This window comes from Phyllobates terribilis, unplaced genomic scaffold, assembly GCF_046119375.1.
Source record: "Phyllobates terribilis strain yellow unplaced genomic scaffold, ASM4611937v1 Scaffold_241__1_contigs__length_2998254, whole genome shotgun sequence".
Lineage (NCBI taxonomy): Eukaryota > Metazoa > Chordata > Amphibia > Anura > Dendrobatidae > Phyllobates > Phyllobates terribilis.
Genome location: NW_027363001.1, coordinates 224125 through 232182, shown reverse-complemented (window position 1 = coordinate 232182; position 8058 = coordinate 224125).

Sequence of the window (8058 nt, the reverse complement as noted above, 5' to 3'; positions counted from 1 at the left end):
TCCCAGTAGCTTAACAAGACGGTTTTAATACCCCTTGGAAAAGTGGTGGAGGTCCCAGTAGCTTAACAATACGGTATTAATACCCCTCGGAAAAGTGGTGGAGGTCACAGTAGCTTAAGAAGACGCTTTTAATGCCCCTCAGAAGAAACGTGGCGATCCCAGTAGCTTAACAAGACGGTTTTAATGCCCCTTGGAAAAGTGGTGGAGGTCGCAGTAGCTTAACAAGATGCTATTAATGCCCCTCAGAAGAGACGTGGAGGTCCCAGCAGCTTAACAAGACGGTTTGAATGCCCCTTGGAAGAGACGTGGAGGTCACAGTAGCTTAACAAGATGCTATTAATGCCCCTCAGAAGAGACGTGGAGGTTCCAGCAGCTTAACATGACGGTTTTAATGCCCCTCAGAAAAGTGGTGGAGGTCCCAGTAGCTTAACAAGATGGTTTTAATGCCCCTCAGAAACGTAGTGGAGGTCCCAGTAGCTTAACAAGACTGTTTGAATGACCCTTGGAAGAGACGTGGAGGTCCCAGTAGCTTAACTGGCCGGTTTAAATGCCCCTTGGAAAAGTGGTGGAGGTCACAGTAGCTTAACAAAACGCTATTAATGCCCCTCAGAAGAGACGTGGAGGTCTCAGTAACTTAACAAGACGGTTTTAATGCTCCTCAGAAAAGTGGTGGAGGTCCCAGTAGCTTAACAAGACGGTTTTAATGCCCCTTGGAAAATTGGTGGAGGTCGCAGTAGCTTAACAAGACGGTTTGAATGCCCCTTGGAAGAGACGTGGAGGTCCCAGTAGCTTAACAAGACGGTTTTAATGCTCCTCAGAAAAGTGGTGGAGGTCCCAGTAGCTTAACAAGACGGTTTTAATGCCCCTTGGAGAAGTGGTGGAGGTCGCAGTAGCTTAACAAGATGGTTTGAATGCCCCTTGGAAGAGACGTGGAGGTCCCAGTAGCTTAACAAGACGGTTTGAATGCCCCTTGGAAGAGACGTGGAGGTCCCAGTAGCTTAACAAGACTGTTTTAATGCCCCTCGGAAAAGTGGTGGAGGTCACAGTAGCTTAACAAGATGCTTTTAATTCCCCTCGGAAGAGACGTGGAGGTCCAAGTAGCTTAACAAGACGGTTTGAATGCCCCTTGGAAGAGACGTGGAGGTCCCAGTAGCTTAACAAGACGGTTTGAATGCCCCTTGGAAGAGACGTGGAGGTCCCAGTAGCTTAACAAGACAGTTTTAATGCCCCTCGGAAAAGTTGTAGAGGTCACAGTAGCTTAACAAGATGCTTTTAATGCCTCTCAGAAGAGACGTGGAGGTCCCAGTAGCTTAACAAGATGGTTTGAATGCCCCTTGGAAGAGAAGTGGAAGTCCCAGCAGCTTAACAAGACGGTTTTTATGCTTCTCGGAAAAGTGGTGGAGGTCCCAGTAGCTTAAAAAGACGCTTTTACTGCCCCTCGAAAAAGTGGTGGAGGTCGCAGTAGCTTAACAAAACGGTTTGAATGCCCCTTGGTAGAGACGTGGAGGTCCCAGTAGCTTAACAAGACAGTTTGAATGCCCCTTGGAAGAGACGTGGAGGTCCCAGTAGCTTAACAAGACGTTTTTAATGCCCCTCGGAAAAGTGGTGGAGGTCACAGTAGCTTAACAAGTCGCTTTTAATGTCCCTCAGAAGAGAAGTGGAGATCCCAGTAGCTTAACAAGACGGTTTGAATGCCCCTTGGAAGAGACGTGGAGGTCACAGTAGCTTAACAAGACGGTTAGAATGCCCCTTGGAAGAGACGTGGAGGTCACAGTAGCTTAACAAGATGGTTTTAATGCTCCTCGGAAAAGTGGTGGAGGTCCCAGTAGCTTAACAAGATGCTTTTAATGCCCCTCGGAAAAGTGGTGGAGGTCCCAGTAGCATAACAAGACGCTTTGAATGCCCCTTGGAAGAGACGTGGAGGTCACAGTAGCTTAACAAGATGGTTTTAATGCTCCTCGGAAAAGTGGTGGAGGTCCCAGTAGCTTAACAAGATGCTTTTAATGTCCCTCGGAAAAGTGGAGGTCCCAGTAGCTTAACAAGACGGTTTTAATGCCCCTTGGAAAAGTGGTGGAGGTCGTAGTAGCTTAACAAGACTGTTTGAATGCCCCTTGGAAAAGTGGTGCAGGTCCCAGTAGCTTAACAAGATGGTTTGAATGCCCCTCGGAAAAGTGGTGGAGGTCCCAGTAGCTTAACAAGACGGTTTTAATGCCCCTCGGAAAAGTGGTGGAGGTCCCAGTAGCTTAACAATACGCTTTTAATGCCTCTCAGAAGAGACGTGGAGGTCCCAGTAGCTTAACAAGACGGTTTGAATGCCCCTTGGAAGAGACGTGGAGGTCCCAGTAGCTTAAGAAGACGGCTTGAATGCCCCTTGGAAGAGACGTGGAGGTCCCAGTAGCTTAACAAGACGGTTTTAATGCTTCTCGGAAAAGTGGTGGAGGTCCCAGTAGCTTAATAAGACGCTTTTAATGCCCCTCGAAAAAATGGTGGAGGTCGCAGTAGCTTACCAAGACGGTTTGAATGCCCCTTGGAAGAGACGTGGAGGTCCCACTAGCTTAACAAGACGTTTTTAATGCCCCTCGGAAAAGTGGTGGACGTACCAGTAGCTTAATAAGACGCTTTTAATGCCCCTCAGAAAAGTGGTGAAGGTCCCAGTAGCTTAACAAGACGGTTTGAATGCCCCTTGGAAGAGATGTGGAAGTCCCAGTAGATTAACAAGACGGTTTTAATGCTCCTCGGAAAAGTGGTGGAGGTAGCAATAGCTTAACAAGACGCTTTTAATGCCCCTTACAAGAGCCATACAGTACAGCATTTTAAAAATATTATTCCCATTATTGGGGAGTGGGTCTCCCACAGTCTTTGCTTATGCCTTCCAAGCAAAAGCTGACAAAAATAAGGACGGAGGAACTTTCAATAATGGCAACACGGACCACGGTCACCCTGGTGGTATAGTGGTGGTGGAGGCTGAGGATAAGGAGAAGAACATAAAACAGCCGAAATGAGGAAGCGTATACCCATGTGTGGGTGTGAAGCGGTGCATGTGAATACACTTTCCGAAATAACACAGTGGATTTGACTTTATGTTACTCTGCTGTCATTTGGTGGTGATGAGAAGTCTGGCCCAATCCAGCTACTGTTCATTTTGATAAGGGTCAGCTTGTCAGCATTGTCAGTTGACAGGCGAGTGCGCTTATCAGTTATAATTACCCCAGCAGCACTAAAAACACGCACCGATAACACGCTAGCGGCAGGGCAGGCCAGGACCTCCAAGGCGTACAGAGCGATTTCATTCCAAGTGTCCAGCTTGGATACCCAATAATTAAAAGGCACAGAGGAATCAAGGAGGATGCTGGTACGGTCGGCAAGGTACTCCCTCACCATCTTTTGAAACTTTCCACTGCTTGTGAGAGTACCCCGCGCCTCAGGGCCTGTAAGCTGGGCAGGTCTCAGAAAACTGTCCCAGAATGTTGACAGTGTTCCCCTGCCTCTGCTGGATTGGAGTTGCCTCTCTCTCGCTTGTACGCCTTGGTTGGTCAACGAACTGTGACCTCTGCCGCTAGCGTGTTCAGATGGGAATTTTTTTTTAACAGTTCTGCAGCAAGGGCCTTCTGGTACTGCCCCATTTTCGTAGACCTCTCCACCTCAGGAATAAGAGAGTGAAAGTTCTCCTTGTAGCGGGGGTCTAAAAGTGTCACCAACCAGTAATGACTGTCACCCAACATTTTGACAACGCGAGGGTCACGGTTAAGGCAGAGTAACATAAAGTCAGCCATGCGTGCCAGACTGGTAATGGGCAAGACTTCCGTGTCCTCACCAAGATGACGACTGACCATGCTCTCCTCCTCCTCCTCCTCCCCCCCCCCTGTCCTCAGGCCACCCACGCTGAACTGACAGTATGACAGTTGTACAGGTACTACCGTCTACAGCGCATGATACAAGCTCCTGTTCTTCCTCCTCCTCCTCTCCCTCATTGTCCCCCAATGCACGTTGGGATGAGATGAGGCTGGGCTGTGTGTAATCGACCGCTACGGCTTCTTGATCCATTTCATCATACTCTGGCTGCAATGCCTCCTCTTTAATTCTCTGCAGAGAGCATTGCAAAAGACAGACAAGTGGAATGCTGACGCTAATGATGGCGTCATCGCCACTCACCATCTTGGTGGACTCCTCAAAGTTTGTCAAGATGGTACATACAGTACAGACCAAAAGTTTGGACACACCTTCTCATTTAAAGATTTTTCTGTATTTTCATGACTATGAAAATTGTACATTCACACTGAAGGCATCAAAACTATGAATTAACACATGTGGAATTATATACTTAACAAAAAAATGTGAAACAACTGAAAATATGTCTTATATTCTAGGTTCTTCAAAGTAGCCACCTTTTGCTTTGATGACTGCTTTGCACACTCTTGAGAGACTGCCATAAAGACTGAGAGGAGGGGGCATCTTTGCATGCAGTATGGACAGGGGATTGCCATGCACACACAACAGGTGACACCAGCTGACACTGGTCATGGACCCTGGGGTTCGCCCCACAAAGTCAGGTGCTTTGCTGCCATGTGCCTGATCATGCTGGTGGTGGTCAGGCTGGTAGTTTCGTCACCCCTGCTGATGCTGGCATGGCAGGTGGTACAAATGGCCTTTTTGGGGATATCAGCAGAGTCTTTAAAAAAATTCCAGACTCTGGAAGACCTACAGGTTGTACTGGCAACGTCCCTCGTGTTGGTGTTACGGGGAACTGTTGCCGGCCTTCTGTGTGCGGCCACCACACTGCTTTTTTCTGCCTGTTGGGGTACTCTGCCTCCCTCACCCTGTCTGCTGCTGGCCTCGCTCTGCATGTCCTCCTGCCACATTGGGTCAGTTACTAGATCATCCACCACCTCCTCCTCTTCCACTTGCGCACCACGATCCTCCTCCTCACTTCCTGGCAATTGTGTCTCGTCATCGTCAACCTCTTGTGACAAATTGCCAGCGTTGACTTCCTCTGGCCGTGGCTGTTCAAATATTTGGGCATCTCTACATGGGATCTCCTCTTCCACCACTTCAAGCGGAGCAGGCGAGGGGCACAAATCTGGAAATGAACCAGTGAACTGCTCTTCAGAGTGTCCAAGTGTGGGATCAGTTGCTGTCTGATGACACTCGGCATGGTGGGAGGGAGGAGCATCAGGGTGAGGAGGAGTATGCGGTCGAGACTCATGGCTACTAAGAATTGACCGTGTGGAAGACAGACCGGAGGTGGTGGTGCCCAGGTAACTGGAAGTATTATCTGCTATCCAATTAATAACCTGTTCACACTGATCTGGTGTTGTTCTGTGCTTCCCTAGTAATTCGGTCAAGAAGTGGGAGCGAGAAGATATGGCTGTTGATTGTGGCACATTTTCACCCTGGCCACGGCCCCGTCCTCTGCATGCACCATCACCAGAACGTCCACTTCCATGTCCCTTGCCACGCGCCTTGCCCATTGTAAAGTAAGTAAAATAGCTTACACTCGCACCATCAATGGAAAAAGGGTAATAAAGTAGATTAGAACCGTGGAAGAGGAAAACCACAGTTCTATTTCTCTGGCCTACACCCGACTCTTTTAAACAATCTGAACAATCAGGGAGAAACTATTACTGTTTTTCTTTACGGAAAAAATACCAAAAGGTGAATAATAGAGATTTTTTACCGTGGAATGGCAAAACCACAGTTATTGTTTACTGGGGTATACCAGAAAATTTTAAATAGATATATTTGTGTCTGAACAATCAGGAGATAGTACTGTTTTTCTTTACAGCAAAAAATGCAAAAAAGCAGGATAATACAGAGATTTGACCCGTGGAACTGCAAAACCACACTTGTATTTCTCGGGCCTACACCAGACTATTTTCAACAGATATATTTGTGTCTAAACAATCAGGAGACACTACTACTGTTTTTCTTTGCGGCAAAAAATGCCAAAAGCAGGATAATAGAGATTTTTTACCGTGGAACAGCAAAACCACAGTTATAATTTACTGGTGTATACCAGACTATTTTCAACAGATATATTTGTGTCTGAACAATCAGGAGACACTATTAGTTTTTTTTTACGGTGACACATATTACTATAACTTGCACCCATAGTGCAAAAAAAACAAAAACCCTAAAAAAACACAATGGGTTCAACCGTACTCAAATTGTTAACTAGGAGCAATGATTAGTGTGAATAATATAATATTTTGATTGGAGATGATCCAACCTCTGGTTCCACCACTGATCCTGAGAATGAAGGAATGGGGAACCTATCAGCTTTTTTTTTTTCCTGCACAGCTGTGCTCCCAACCACCCACAGTGCAAAAAAAACCCCTAAAAAAACAATAGGTATAACCGTACTCAAATTGATAATTGGGAGCAACGATTAGTGTGAGGGATATAATATTGTGATTGGCGATGTTCCATCCACTGATTCTGAGAAAGAAGGAATGGGGAACCTATCAGCTTTTTTTCCTGCACAGCTGTGCTCCCACCCATTGCGCAAAAATACCCTAAAAAAATGCACGTACTCAAATTGTTAATTGGGAGCAATGATGAGTGTGAAGGGATATAATATCTTGATTGGCGATGGTCCGACCTGTGGTTCCGCCACCGATCCCAAGAATGAAGGAATTGAGAACCTATAAGCTTTTTTTTTCCTGCACAGCTGTGCTCCCAACCACCCACCCATAGTGCAAAAAATAAAAAAAACAATAGATCCAACTGTACTCAAATTGTTAAATTGGGAGCGTGAAAAAAATAATGCATCCACTTCTTTCTAAATTAGGCTGTCAGACCCCCAAGAATGACATCCTAGTAATATGCCATGACTTATACCTCTTTAAATGTATGCAAAGGATAAACCTGGATATCCAGGTATACGTTCTATTGATTGATTTCTATAAGGGCCTATTTACACATGTAAATGTGTATCTGCTACGGACATGAATGATCGGCTGCAGCCCTTCCACGTGGCCAGTCAATGGATCCGCAAATCACAACAAGTAATTCAAGGAAATGGAAAAGTAAAAAAAAAATTCTAGTAACATTGTATAGCGTACCGGCGATTGCGCTATTTAACTTGCCATCAGTGATTGACAGCATATAAATGGTTAAACAGCAGTGATTGACGCTCCGCTCTGGCCGCTGCTGTTACAGCAAGATGTCAGCTGTGTAGGATGGGGGCTCTGCTCCTGAGCCCACCCGAAACAGCAATCCAATGGACGGTTTCACACACCACATTATCCAGTGGTGTTTAATTTGCTTTTCTATTTAGGAAACAAAACCGTTTTAATAACGTTTTCCTTCTCTGGTATCTAGGAGCCATTTCAGCTATTTGTAAAGGGAATCTGTCAGCAGGTTTTTCTTGGCTATTCTGAGAGCAGCGTGATGGGGTGAGCGCCACACTAGGAGTAGGACCACCGAGCCCAGAGCTATTGCAAGACGTGCAGACAATATATACCAGGTATGAATGAATCCAATACAACATTACTGTTACTTGGGAATTAACCTACTTGGATATAATACATCCCTTGATATGTATATACCAAAAGGTCATTATCTTGGGAATGCCTAAATTGGCTTTTATTATTTGGGATTATATCCTTTTACTATGTGACCTAGGATATACTATCAGTATGCATTAGCACAATTGGAGCTACTACTATTTAGCCCTGGTGTCTCTGCAATTCAAATATTTACATTATACCTCCTCACTATTATATGGTATTACTATATATATGTGTGTGTGCTCTTTTCTTTCCCGCCATGTACCCAAATTATTATAATAAAGGTCTTTTTTAACACATTGACCCCTTGTCGGATGTACTATATATTGGTTGTTGTTGAGAGCAGCATGATGTAGAGACAAAGACCTCTTACTGGTCTTTTATTAGCAGAAGATTATCACTAGAGGACTAGTAAACCTGCAGCCAGGTAGTCCAACCACGCCCCCCACCACTGATTGGCAGTTTAAATACAGTGTACACAGAAAGCTGCCAATCAGAGGTGTGGGTGGGGTTATTATACAGAGCTCAGCATTCAGAGATCTGCATGAGA